Below are 13,373 nucleotides of genomic sequence, written 5' to 3' on the forward strand. Positions count from 1 at the left end.
GCTAACTGGCAGGAGGGTCCTCCTAATGTTTAACTGAAAACTCTTTTGATTTAATTTCAACCTGTTGGTTCTGGTCCAACCTTCTGGGGCAACAGAAACCAACAAAATGGAAATATTTATGTCCAAATCACATGGATGGTACACCTCACATTTGTATGATTGGGAAAGCAAAAACATGAATAGTACTCATTTGATTCAGATAAAAAAATTGGTACTGGAGCAGAAGGTGATAATAGCATATGGATTGGAAACAGCTGCTTTAGTGGGATAAATATATATATACTGTCTACCTGGCACATTCTTTCTATTTGTATGACTGCTAGAAAGAAGGGTGAGTAGCTCAATGGAACATTCAAAGGGCAGGTCATTTTTCTCCATGCTCATTGACAACCCTGTGCCCTCTGTTCCTCCTTAAGCCAAGTGGGCTGCCAGGGCTGCCTATCTATTGGATGAGTAAAGCTCCAGTCTCACTCTTCTGTCCCCCTGTCCTGCCTTCCAGCGTGTACAAGCACAGCCTTTCTCATTCTTGCCCTTCAGATAACATGTGCTGTCCACCTGGAGTACTTACATAGAATCAGAACACCTTCCCAAAGTCAATGAGATGTAGGCTTGCCAAGCCCCCATTGGGGGTGGGTAAATTCCTGCCTGGGAGGCCCGTTACCCACCGCCGGCAGATTGGGCCCTGGGGGGAATTCCACCCCCTGCCAGAGGGCGTCCTCAGCGTGATGATGTCACCCAGAGGTGACATCATCATGCTGGCCACGTTGTGGGGGGGGACACTCTGTGAATCGAGGGGAAACTCTATGGTTTTCTCTTGAGTCACGGTGCCCCGCCCCCAATGTGGGCGACGCGATGACGGAGCCAGGAATCCCCCCGCTTTGCAGGTAAGTCGACTTGGCAACCCTAATGAGATGGTTGGTTAAGTGACTGGTGGGAAATAAGAAAGCTGAGCACAAGCATGCCAATGGAGATCCAGTTCTCAGCGCTCTTGTAATGTTCATATCCGCTGGTGTGCAATTGTTTTTCCACCTCACTATTCATGTTCCTCCAACCTGCTGCAACCCAGGGAATTGAACAGAGAGCAAAGTTCCAGAATAATCATTTGGCTGGAAGATTTCCTCCCTTTCCTGAATTTAGACATTTTGTTTGTTTGTTTCAGAGCATTTCTGATGTGTATGAATGTGTGTAGGTAATGTTGGATCTCAGTAATTCCACAACTGTGCATCCCTGTTCCAAGATGGTACGCGGACAACATTTTATTGTTTTAACTACTTTCATGCATACAAAAGGGGAAAAGCACCAATGCTCCAATTTGTCTCGGAGAATAAGCACAATGTGCACAGAAGCCGGTCTCTACAGGTATTTCCTTTGCAAACAAAGCATGCAAAATGCTGTACACAAATCTCCTCTCTGATCCAGCAGCCAGGGCTGTACATGCAGAGCTTTGTTCAAACATTGCTGCTATTCAAGGAGGGAGCAGGATTCAGTCCTTCTCTCCCTCTCCTGAGCAGTACAATTGTTGCTTTTTAGAGAGATAATTTTCTCATCCACACCGCTGGCAATTGAACAGGTACATAGGGTTGTATCAGGAATGAAGGATAAATACCATTTGCACTTCTTGGGCCTGCCCAATTTATCTGTTTGCATAAATGACAAGCGGGGACCCACAGGGACTCATGGGGGTATCTCTTTTTCCTATCCCTCACAGTTTCCTCTTTCCCTTCCCTGAAAGCGTTTCCCCGCTTTCTTCTTTCCTTCCTACCCACCAGCCAACCTACCTTTAACTCCCCCTCCCCATTTTTACTTTTTACTCTTTCCCTTCCCCGGCAGCCTCTACCTGGGAAAAGTATGGCCCAGTTACATGGTGCCAGCCGCAGGGCTGGACCCTGTTGTATAACAGGGCAATTCATAGCAGTAGAAAAGAGCAAGAGTCCAGTAGCACCTTAAAGACGAACAAAATCTGTGGCAGGGCATGAGCTTTCATGGGCCATTGCTCACTTCTGAAGAAGTGTCTGAATATTCTTCAGATATCTGAAGAAGTGAGCAGTGAAGGTGATTGTAAGCTGCTCCAAGACTCCTTCAGGTAGTGAAGGGTGGGGCATAAAACCAACTCTTCTTCCTCTCCTCCTCCTCTCTACCCCAGTATCTGAACCGCATGATCTATCTGCACATGTAGATTTGTTCTTACATGAGTAAACTACCATACTTTTGAATTCAAAAGCAGTAACTTTCAATCATGCCTGTTCTACGGTCTTTCAATGAGACCTGAATGCAGAGTTCCTCATTTGGTTTAACAGAAAGTAATTTCTGAAGGTCAAGCCACAGCTATTTGGGAGCCTTGGCTGTGGGGGCAGTCTTCTTTTTTATTACATTTTTGTTAACACCTTGTGTTGCTGTTTTAATACACTAACTAGGTCTAAATTCAGGAGACCAGATCTGTTTCTGGACACTGTGATCAATTTGAGAATTCCCAAGATGGGAAGGTGAATGGAATATGTCACATGGCTTACCCTTTGGAAAAATCACGCTGCCAACCACCTTTCCCAGTGAGCTTACCTACTCCAATTATCAACTCACTTAATTTTTTTGATGTAAAGTACCAAGTGTCTCTTATATTGGGTGTTCTAACAATAGGGAACCTAACCAACTCTCAGCTTGCTAGAAGAGGGAATCACTGGCCTGTTCTCTACTGCTCTACAGCACTACCTCTGGAGGTGGCCAGTTGGTGGTATTGCAATTATCAATCAAGTGCTACAAGGGACCAGTAAGGTTCTAGCTGGATCTCTAAGGCCTGGCCACATAGACAGAGCTACTCTTAGGGTTCCCAAGTACTTACCGTGATCCGGCGGGGGAAACATGCTTCCCGGCTGGACCATTCCTCCCTGTAACACACCATGCCGTCACCAGGAAGTGACGTTGGGTGACGCTCTGGCAATGGGACTGAAAACTCGATGGTGCCATCGAGTTTCCAGCCCCATTGCCAGAGCATCGCCTGGCAACGGCATGATGCAGCACGTCTGTTGTCCCCGCAGGAATGATCCTGCGAGGACGTCTGTGTCCCCCGCTGAATCACGGTAAGTACTTGGGAAGCCTGGCTACTCTGGGGCAACCCATCACTGCATGTCACCTTGACTGTCTGCTTCCCTCCAAAATACCAACCCCAACAATTCTAAATAAGAGCCTGATGGAGGTTATAGCACTCCCTACATAGAAGATAAAATGGGTTTTTTATTGGCTGATGATATTGAGTGAGAGAAATTTCATTTTTCATACAGTTATTTGACAGTGATGGATTTAATCCCATTGTATAATACATTTATATTCAAAATGTGGTTTAAAAATGCATAAATGATTAAAGGAGCCATCTCTTTAATTATTGATGTGGCCGGAGTTAGACTAGAACTTATTTGCAAAGAATGATGTACCAGTCAATAAAATTGGTGAATACTCAAACCAACATATAAATAACAGTTTTTGAAGTATTGTTGGAATAGACAATGACTGGTGTACAAAGAAGAGAAGAAGACCCTGAAGGGGGCAGCAAGAAGACAATTAGATAGGATAATGAGGTCAGCACCTTCTCTCCTTTTAAGTGTCATTCCTTAACTGTCTCCAGATTGCTACTCTAAGTACAATTTCCTCCTTCTTCTTGGAGGTTTCAACGCTTAGTCTCCCCCTCTCTCTCAGCTAGAGATGTAGTTAGGATCCTGTCTCTGTCTTTCCTCTTTACTATCAAGTATGTTAGTTATTAAATAAACCTTTATCTACACTTTAATCAGGTTGTGCACCATTGCTGTGTGAATTACTCTGCCAACAGGGGTCATGGGCCAGGATTAAGCACATCTGTGATTAAAGGTAGAAAGATCGCCAGAGGCTCTTTGGCAGGAGCAGACGAGAACAAAGGAACAAAGATGGTGACCTCCTGTGGTGCACAGCAGGGTCACTGGATAGACAGGCTCACAGAGAGCAACTATCAAACCTGGAGAGAAAGAACGAAGACCCATCTCATCGAAAGAGGATTGTGGACTGTTACCCAGACTGACCGTCCAGCTGATGGTGCAGAGCAACACACATTGCATGGGACACCAAGAACGACCAGGCAAGAGGTGCTATTATCACTGGTTTAACAGACAGGCCGGTATTAAGGGTCATTAAGATGCCCATGGCTAAGGCTGTTTGGGTTGAATTGCAGAGGCTGCATATAAAATATTTCTTAAAGAGCCAGCTCTAGCTTCAAAAATGCTTGTTTAGCATAAGAATGCCGGAAGGTGGGAACCTCGGGCAACATCTTGACAAGCTGCTAGAATTAGCCGAACAATTGTGAGCTGCAGGAAAGGAAATTCCAGGTGAAGGTACGTCCGTGATCATTTTAATCAGCTGGCCAGAATCATATGACAATATAGTTTATGGGGTTGAGTGTACGAATCATCTGCCCCTCCAAAGCAGTATTCATCCATTGGAAGAGGCATATGCAGACACAGAATCTGAGAAATCTGAAAGTGAATCTTAGAAATCAGAGACTAGCTAAATGGCTTTGACTATAAATAACAGAGGTGAGAAAATTTGTCACCTCTGCGGGAAGTGAGGCCACCTAAAGAGGAGTTTTGCTAAAGTTAACCAAAGAAAGGCCTTTCTCAAGGGGGGGGGGACCAGCAAAGAAACGCCAATCAGATTTAAGAAGCAATCCTTGTTTGTTTATTCATTCATTTATTTATTCGATTTGTATCCCACCCTCCCCCACTATCATAGGGCTCAGAGCAGCCCCACGATTTGTAATAAACAAATCATCTTAGTTAAAAACATACTAATTTAAAAAATTCAGACATTTACAATATCAGATGGCACATAATAACGCTATGGCACTATCCCAGGGGAAGAAAAGGGGGAGGAAAAGGCAGGAAAATCTTTATAGGTGGGAATTTCCCTAACCTTACCCATATTCTGGGTGGTACTTTTCCATTTTACAGGCCCTGAAGAACTGTACCAAGTCCTGCAGGGCCTGGATCTCACTTGGAAGCGCATTTCACCAAGCTGGGGCCATAGCTGAGAAGGCGCTGGCTCTAGTTGAAGCCAGGCGAATACTCCTTGGTCCCGGGATTGCCAGTGTGTTGTTATTCAGAGAATGTAATGCTCTTTGGGGGGTATACCAGGAGGGCGGTCCCAAAGATATATTGGTCCCAGACAGTGAAGCGCTTTTAAGGTTAAAACCAACACCTTGAACTTGATCCGGTATTCAATCTGGAGCCATTGCAGCTGGTTGGATATGGGCTCTAATAGGGGTTCCTGTAAGGACCCATGCCGCCAGATTCTAGACCAGCTGAAGTCTCCAGGTCAGCCTCACGGGTAGCCCTACACAGAGTGAGTTACAGTACATCCAGTCTGGAGGTGACCATTGCATGGATCACTGTGGCTAGGTCAGACGAGATAGGAAGGGTGCCAATTGCCGGCCTTGGCGTAGGTAGAAAAACACCAGCCTGGCCACATTTGTGATCTGGGCCTCCATTAAAAGGGAGGCATTCAGAATCACACCCAGACTCTACACCATTGGTACTGATGTTGAAGGAGCATTGTCCACAGTAGGGAGTTGGATACCCGATCCCAAGACTCTCCTCCCCAGCCACAGGACATCTGTCTTTGATGAATTTTGTTTCGGCTGGCTCTGCTTCAGCCATCCAGACACAGCTTCCAATCCCCTGGCCAGATTTTCTGGGGTGGCGGCTGGGTGTCATCAGTGTACTTGTGACAACCCAGCCCAAAACTCCATACCAGCTGAACAAGGGGACGCATATAGGTGTTTAATGTTTTATATTATCACCGGGAGCCACAAAATGTGAGATATGGTATATCGACAGTGGCTCCAGCCAGCATATGTGTGCTGAGAAAGCATTTTTCCCCAAAACTCTAGATGAGCAAAAGAAAGAGAAATTAAATGTTGCAGATGGGCAGCCTGTATGGACTGAAGGCGTGGGCAGTGGAACTATAAAATGCAGGCTCCAAAATGGCAAAACCCAAGAGGTGCTCATTACAAACTGCTTTTATGTTCCAAAGCTAGTCAATAACCATATCTCTGTAAGAGCTCTGGCAAAGAAAGGAATGATAGCATCTTTTGGAAAGAGACGTTTGATCAGACAGATAGGAGGATTAATTGCAACTGGAATTGTGAATCAGGGTATGTACTCTCTTGAAGCTTATATGCAGAAAGCAAATCTTACAAAGCAATGCAATTGCAAAAATTGCTCCAGGCTGTGGCATCAGACATTGGAACACAGGGACAATTATGTGATTGGTCAACTTGAAATCAGTATGATGAAACCTTCGCACCAGTGGTGAGACATACTTCAATAAGAATGCTCTTGAACATAGTAGCTGCAAGGAAGATGCATGTGGAGCAGCTGGACATAAAGACTGGCAAAAAATGAAGAAAAGCCAATGTTAATCTGCTTAGAAGAATCCTGAAAACCTCTACCCTCCAGCATGTATTTACATGCTTTACAATGTCCACAGCAGTGATTGCCTTTCACTCTTAAGTCAGACTGTTCCTTGTTGTGTGGTATTTTTTTTACAAGTTTATCTTTAATGTTCCTAACATTGACTTTTCTTCATTTTTTGCCATGTGTTCCAACAAGAATGTGACGTATATGGTCATATGTCCTTGTGGCCTTTTGTATATTCGAATATCCACTAGGCAATTAGGACATGGATCCTGGAACATTGTTCTAGGATTCATAATCAAATTATAGAAGCTCCTATGATAGAACACTATATTAGACATGGCCATTCAGCAGATGATTCAAAATTTTGCATTATTTTTACGTTCCTATAACATACAAAATGTTACTCAAATTCTTTTACAAAAAGAGACTCAATTTATATTTAAATTTACTTACTCCCCTTTTGGACTAAATCAAAATGTGGACTTCCCCCCTTTTATTCTAACATCATAAATCTTGTAGTAACACAGCTGTGGTTAATCTAGGAGGAAAGGCTTTAATTTGACTGATGTTTACTGTGCAAGGAGAGAACCTTTTCATCATTTATTTATTTATTTATTTATTTTTGAGATTTATATCCCGCCCTACCCATACGGCCCAGGGCGGCAAACAAGCGGCAGTGCCGACGATAAAACATAAGTTACAGTTAAAACCTCAGTAAATGCAAACTAAAATGGTGCTATACAATTCATTTTTAAAAGTTCATTTTTAAGAGTTCAAGATGGTCGATGTCATACACTGGCGAGCGATGATATAAAAACGGGGGTGCCCGGGTCATGTTCCTCTTCTGGGCAACATCTATCCTCGCCCAAGCCAGGGACGATGGCAGCTTTGTTTCCACGTATTAGGATGTTATGGGTGAATGTTCTCTTCTGAATACTGGCAATGTTGGTATGTAATTTGGGGGTGTATTAATGGGTGTGAGTAATACTATGGTTATGATGTTTTTTAGTTCCAACAGTAAACCAGATTTGAAGAAGTTTTCGAAACACAAGGCTTACCTGGGGCACGCATCTAATTGGTGAGGTTTGTACTGAGGTCCACCTACTTAAATATTGTCTACATGCAATGGCTCCTTATCAAGTTTTTGGGAAGCCCGTTTCAGCATTATATAATAGTGGACACAGTCTATAATTATTTGCTTTTGGAATTTATAGTTTTTGCTTATTACACTAATCACTTAGTGCCTGAGAACACAAGAAAAATATCACCTGCCTGAATTATTGTGTGCCTGCAAGCCCAGGAAAAACAGCACCTTGCTGCTTTAAATTCTGTTGAGTGCCTATGTGCACTATTTTGTGTGTCTTGGCCATTACCGCCGGCATTTGGATGTTACACTTCCATATGTTTATAGGTGTAAAAGGTGACACTGTTAGGCTATAAATATAAGTGTTTAATTTATTATAGTTTATGACAGTTTATCTCAGCCTTATACCCTCCCTTTTTGCTAATTATATGCTGAAAGTCTTTCCCTTCTTGTTCACTATGAATTTAGGCAGATGATGAGAGAGAGAGCAGGAAGGGATGAGCCAGTGCTTGGCTCTTGTGGCCCTTTCTTATATGCCAAGTATGCCCCTCAGGGTAATGCTGATCACCACTTTGGGGTCATGAAGGAATTTTCCTCTAGGCCAGATTGACCAAGGGGTCCTGGAGGTTTTTTGCATTCCTCTGGGCATATAGCAAGGGTCACTGGGGAAGTGGGGGGAGGTAACTATGAATTTCCTGCATTGAGCAGGAGATGGACTAGGTGACCTTTGGAGTCCCTTCCAGCTCTATGTTTCTATGCATTTCCTGATCCAAATTTTGCATACACACAGCATCACTAGATACTTTAAATTAGTGATTTCCAATGTGGCATATGTAGGCACTATGGTTCCCACTGCTGGGTTTCCTGGTACCCATTTGCTAAAACATCTGTTCCCCAAAGCTGGTAGCCAGTCCTGACTTTCTTCCACCTTTGGAGCAGGAGCTGCTGCAGAAGAATCCAGGAGCTATCATGTCTAAACAGCTACCTCCATTTGTAGCCTCCAAATATTTTGTGAGTGGTCTCAGAACCCCATGGCAGACATTTTGTGTTGGTGACTACCACCCCCTTCTCAAAAGGGTCAACCATTTTAAAATCATGTTAAAATATTGAGATGGAATATTCAAGGTACTTCACATTACTTATTCTAAGGAATGCTGTAAGTAGAGCAGTATTATTGGTCCCGTATTGCCAATTGGAACTTAAACTGAGAAACCTTTTATAAGGCCACTTGGAGAGTTCATGGGGAAAAAAGCATTTGAACCCAAGTCTTCCTTACTTACAGTTTAGATTCTTAGCAACGATATACTGCACTCACTTTGTAAATTTCTATTTGAATGTCTTTATCTGTTATATAGATTAAAACAGAATGCTGAATTGATCAGTATTATTTATTTATTATCTATTTTCTATTTAGAGATTTATACTCCACTTTTCTCCCTAAAGGGGATCTAAAGCACACTAGAACATCATTCTCCTGTCCTCCTTTTTATCCTCACAACAACCCTGATAAATTAGGCTGAGAGAGTGACTAGCCCAAGATCACCCAGTACATTTCAAGGCATAAGGATCTGAACTTGGGTCTCCCCAATCTAACTCTAACCACTGTATAAGTATGACGTTGGACTGGATTTGGGAACATTCTATTTCAATTCTTCTGTAAAACAGCAATATTGTGATCTACTACTACTACTACTACTTTGTTGTGGTGGTTCACTCACACAGTTCAGTCTGACTCTTCACAACCCCATGGACCGCTTCATGCCAGGACTTCCTGTCTTCCGCCATCCTATGGAGTTTGCTTAATTTCATGTTCGTTGCATCTATGACACTGTCTAACCATCTCATCCTTTGCCGTCCCCTTCTTCTTTTGCCTTCAATCTTTCCCAGCATCAGGGTCTTCTCCAGTGAGTGCTCCTTACTCCTTACTACTTACTGCTTACTACTACTACTGATAATGATAATGCATCACTCGAGAAAAAACATCTCAAGGAGTATTAAGGTTTCTCTTCAGATCGCAGCATCAGGGTCTTCTTCAGTGAGTGATCCTTACTACTTACTACTACTACTGATAATGATAATGCATCACTCATTTCAGTGCCATGGTACATAATAGCCCTGGCAGAAAGGACTTCATGCTCCATGCGTACATCAGGCCCCACTTCCAGAATCCCACTTGGAGAAGTACTACAGCTCAGGTGTAGAACCCATGCTTTGTCTACACAAGGTCCCAGCTTCGAGCTTAGATACCTCAAGGTCCTGTCTGAGTCTCGGGAGGGCTATGATCACTCCAGGCTGAACAGTCAGCCGACTGACTCAATAGAAGTTCTTTCCATAAGCTCTTCCCAGTGTTCTTTCCACAAGCACGCCTCCCATGTGCGTGTGCTGATGTACAAGTCCTCTCCCGGAATTTCAGAAGCACCTCTCGAGACTGCATGAGGATCTGCTTCCAGATAAATAAGGAGAAGCCCTGGCATGTATGCTGAAGTGGGGCTTTTTGCCAGCCACCCGCAATGAGTTAGTAACAATGTAGTGCCTGCGCATAAATTGCCAAGAGTGCTTATAGCAGCTGAGGGCAGCAGGAGCAGAAGTGAGAGTTTCTCTAAGCCAAAATCTCATGCAGCCCCACATCCTTCAGCTCATGCGCATAAATTGCCAAGAGTGCTTATAGCAGCTGAGGGCAGCAGGAGCAGAAGTGAGAGTTTCTCTAAGCCAAAATCTCATGCAGCCCCACATCCTTCAGCTCATAGAAGTTCTGTCTCTGATCTGCTGAGCATTTAGGGCTCCAGTATAGGCAGGTGGAGGTATAGGCTGGAGTCTGTGCCATCACCAGGCCCACAGAATGTTCCAGTTCAAGAGGACCACAAATCTCAGCTGCTTTGTCCACCAGGGCCCCAGGTTGCCCCCCACCCCGTGGTTTACAAGAATGTTATTACACTGAGCAACTCTTAGAATTAACTGAAAGTGTTTTGTTTTTAAATCAGCTGACATCTTTGCATGATTTTTAAACGGCATTAGTCAAACATGTGTCACAGTAAATGTACATGCAAGCCATGCACAGAATACATTTGCTTTTTGTTCGTACAAACATTAAGTAATTCTCACATTCCAATCAATGTTTTGGATCAGCTTTTCTGCTGGCAAAAAGAGTGAAGTGGTCCTATTTGACCACCAAAATGGCTTTGCTGGGGATCAGCACTCTGCTTGGACAAGAGCCGCCAGGCTGTAGTAAGAAGAGGAATCGAGCAAGATAGAGCAAGATAGTTCATAGGATCCAGCCCAAAGCATGTACAGCTGAATGTGCAGTTTAAACCCCACACTGATCCAGGTACTGATCTCTGGTTTAAACCAAATGTGCGCTGGTAGAGTCTTATGAACAGATGTCCATTCTGAACACGCAAGATGGGTCTGCGGTTCCTCCTGAAGGAGCACCTTCATAGCTTACAGGCGCTACTAGGCTAGCCATTTGCACTCTGTACTCCAGTGGCCAGGGGAAAGGATTGCACATATTCAACCTTTGCTGTGTCAGCTACACTGGCTTCCTGTGGAGTACCGAGTCAGGTTCAAGGTTTTGGTAAGGCCTTGAACGGTCAGGGACCCATGTACCTACGGGACTGTCTTCTCTGGTACGTCCCCAGAAGAGTGCTACACTCTGCAGAGAACAATATACGGGTGAACCCCAGCCCAAAAGAAGCCCGGCTGTCCTCAACCAGAGCCAGGGCCTTTTCTGCCCTGGCTCCTACCTGGTGGAACTCTCTGCCAAATAATATCTGTGCCCTGTGGGACCTGATGCAGTTCTGCAGGGCTTGCAAGGCCGAGATGTTCTACCAGGGTTTTGGTTGAGGACAGCAATGGGTACCAACTTTCTGGCGCTCCTTTTCCCTTCCCTCCCCATTCCCTGCTTCTTCCCAACCTCCCCTGTGAGTCAGTAACACAACTGGAATATTGCACCATCCGAGATTGTTTTAGCTATTTATTACTATCATTTACGTATTGTTCAAATTGTTTCATATTTATAAATGTTTTATCCTTTGATGTGCACCTCTCTGAGCCCTGTGTACTCAGGGGAGGGTGGCTTATAAATTCAAATTATAAATAAAATAAATCTTAAATATAAAAAATAAAAAAAATACTGTCAGGCAATGGCATTACGTCACTTCTGGGTCACGCCTCTCTAGGAATTGCTGGAAACTCTGTGTTTTTACCATAGCATTTTCAGCAGTTCCTAGAGAGGCAATTCCTAGAGAGGCTCCATTGGGCAACAGCAACACATAACTTCCAGGGGAAACCCAGAAGTGATGTGTTGCTGTTGCCCGATGGTACCTTCCTCATGTCCATACCCCTGTCCCCGGACTCCCACTAGTTAGCAACCATAGGTGCTCCTGGAACCTGGCCTAAGACTGAAGGCTCAGGTCTCCTTGGTGACATGTAGCAATTTTTATCAGTCCTGGTTGGTTCACCAACTATGACGATTCCTTAAAAAGCATGGCCTAGCCACCGTAATCCATGTTCTAACCTCATCCATGTTTGATTACTATAAAGCATTATTTTGCCCCGGTCACACGGGCAGGAAAATGCGGGGGGGAAGCGTGGCTGTTTGCCCCGGAGCAAAATAACACGCGGCTGCACAATAAGACATCCCCTCGAGGTCCCGTCGAGGTCCCGTGGTTAGGGGGGAGGTGCCGATCACAGGACAATCCTGCAGCGCGGCAAAAAAGCGGCCTCTCTAGCAAAAGGCTCCACAGGTTTAACCCCTTTCCAGGGCTGCAGAGGAATGCAAACTTTGCTGGGGATCAGCGCTCTGCTTGGACAAGAGCCGCCAGGCTGTAGTAAGAAGAGGAATCGAGCAAGATAGAGCGAGATAGTTCATAGGATCCAGCCCAAAGCATGTACAGCTGAATGTGCAGTTTAAACCCCACACTGATCCAGGTACTGATCTCTGGTTTAAACCAAATGTGCGCTGGTAGAGTCTTATGAACAGATGTCCATTCTGAACACGCAAGATGGGTCCGCATTTCCTCCTGAAGGCGCACGTTCATAGCTTGCAGGCGCTACTAGGCTAGCCATTTGCGTTCTGTACTCCAGTGGCCAGGGGAAAAGATTGCACATATTCAACCTTTGCTGTGTCAGCTACACTGGCTTCCTGTGGAGTACCGAGTCAGGTTCAAGGTTTTGGGAGCTCTACGCCTCCCAGATGTGGCGCTGTGATCGCACCCGGAAAATCCGTCTATCTTCCGTCTCTGTAGTATGGCTAATGCTCTATGTGACCACAGCCTATGTTGGGCTGCCTTCGAAAATGGTCTGGAAACTTTCATTGGTCCAAAATACAGTAGCTCGGCTACTGGCAGGGGTTGGTACAGGGACTGTATCCCTCCTCTGCTGAAAGATCTTCACTGGTTATTCATCTCTTTCCAGGCACAATTCAGGGTTCTGGTTCTTACCTTTAAAGCCCTAAATGATGCAGTTCTGCAGGGCTTGCAAGGCCGAGATGTTCTACCAGGGTTTTGGTTGAGGACAGCAATGGGTACCAACTTTCTGGCGCTCCTTTTCCCTTCCCTCCCCATTCCCTGCTTCTTCCCAACCTCCCCTGTGAGTCAGTAACACAACTGGAATATTGCACCATCCGAGATTGTTTTAGCTATTTATTACTATCATTTACGTATTGTTCAAATTGTTTCATATTTATAAATGTTTTATCCTTTGATGTGCACCTCTCTGAGCCCTGTGTACTCAGGGGAGGGTGGCTTATAAATTCAAATTATAAATAAATCAATAATTGTTGTGCTATAGCAATCTGTCAACTACTTTTTTTTTTAAACACCTTTTGATTGTGCAAGGGAAAATGGCTGCTGAGGTAT

Source organism: Gekko japonicus, unplaced genomic scaffold (genome assembly GCF_001447785.1).
Source record: "Gekko japonicus isolate JY-2015 unplaced genomic scaffold, Gekko_japonicus_V1.1 scaffold2552, whole genome shotgun sequence".
Lineage (NCBI taxonomy): Eukaryota > Metazoa > Chordata > Lepidosauria > Squamata > Gekkonidae > Gekko > Gekko japonicus.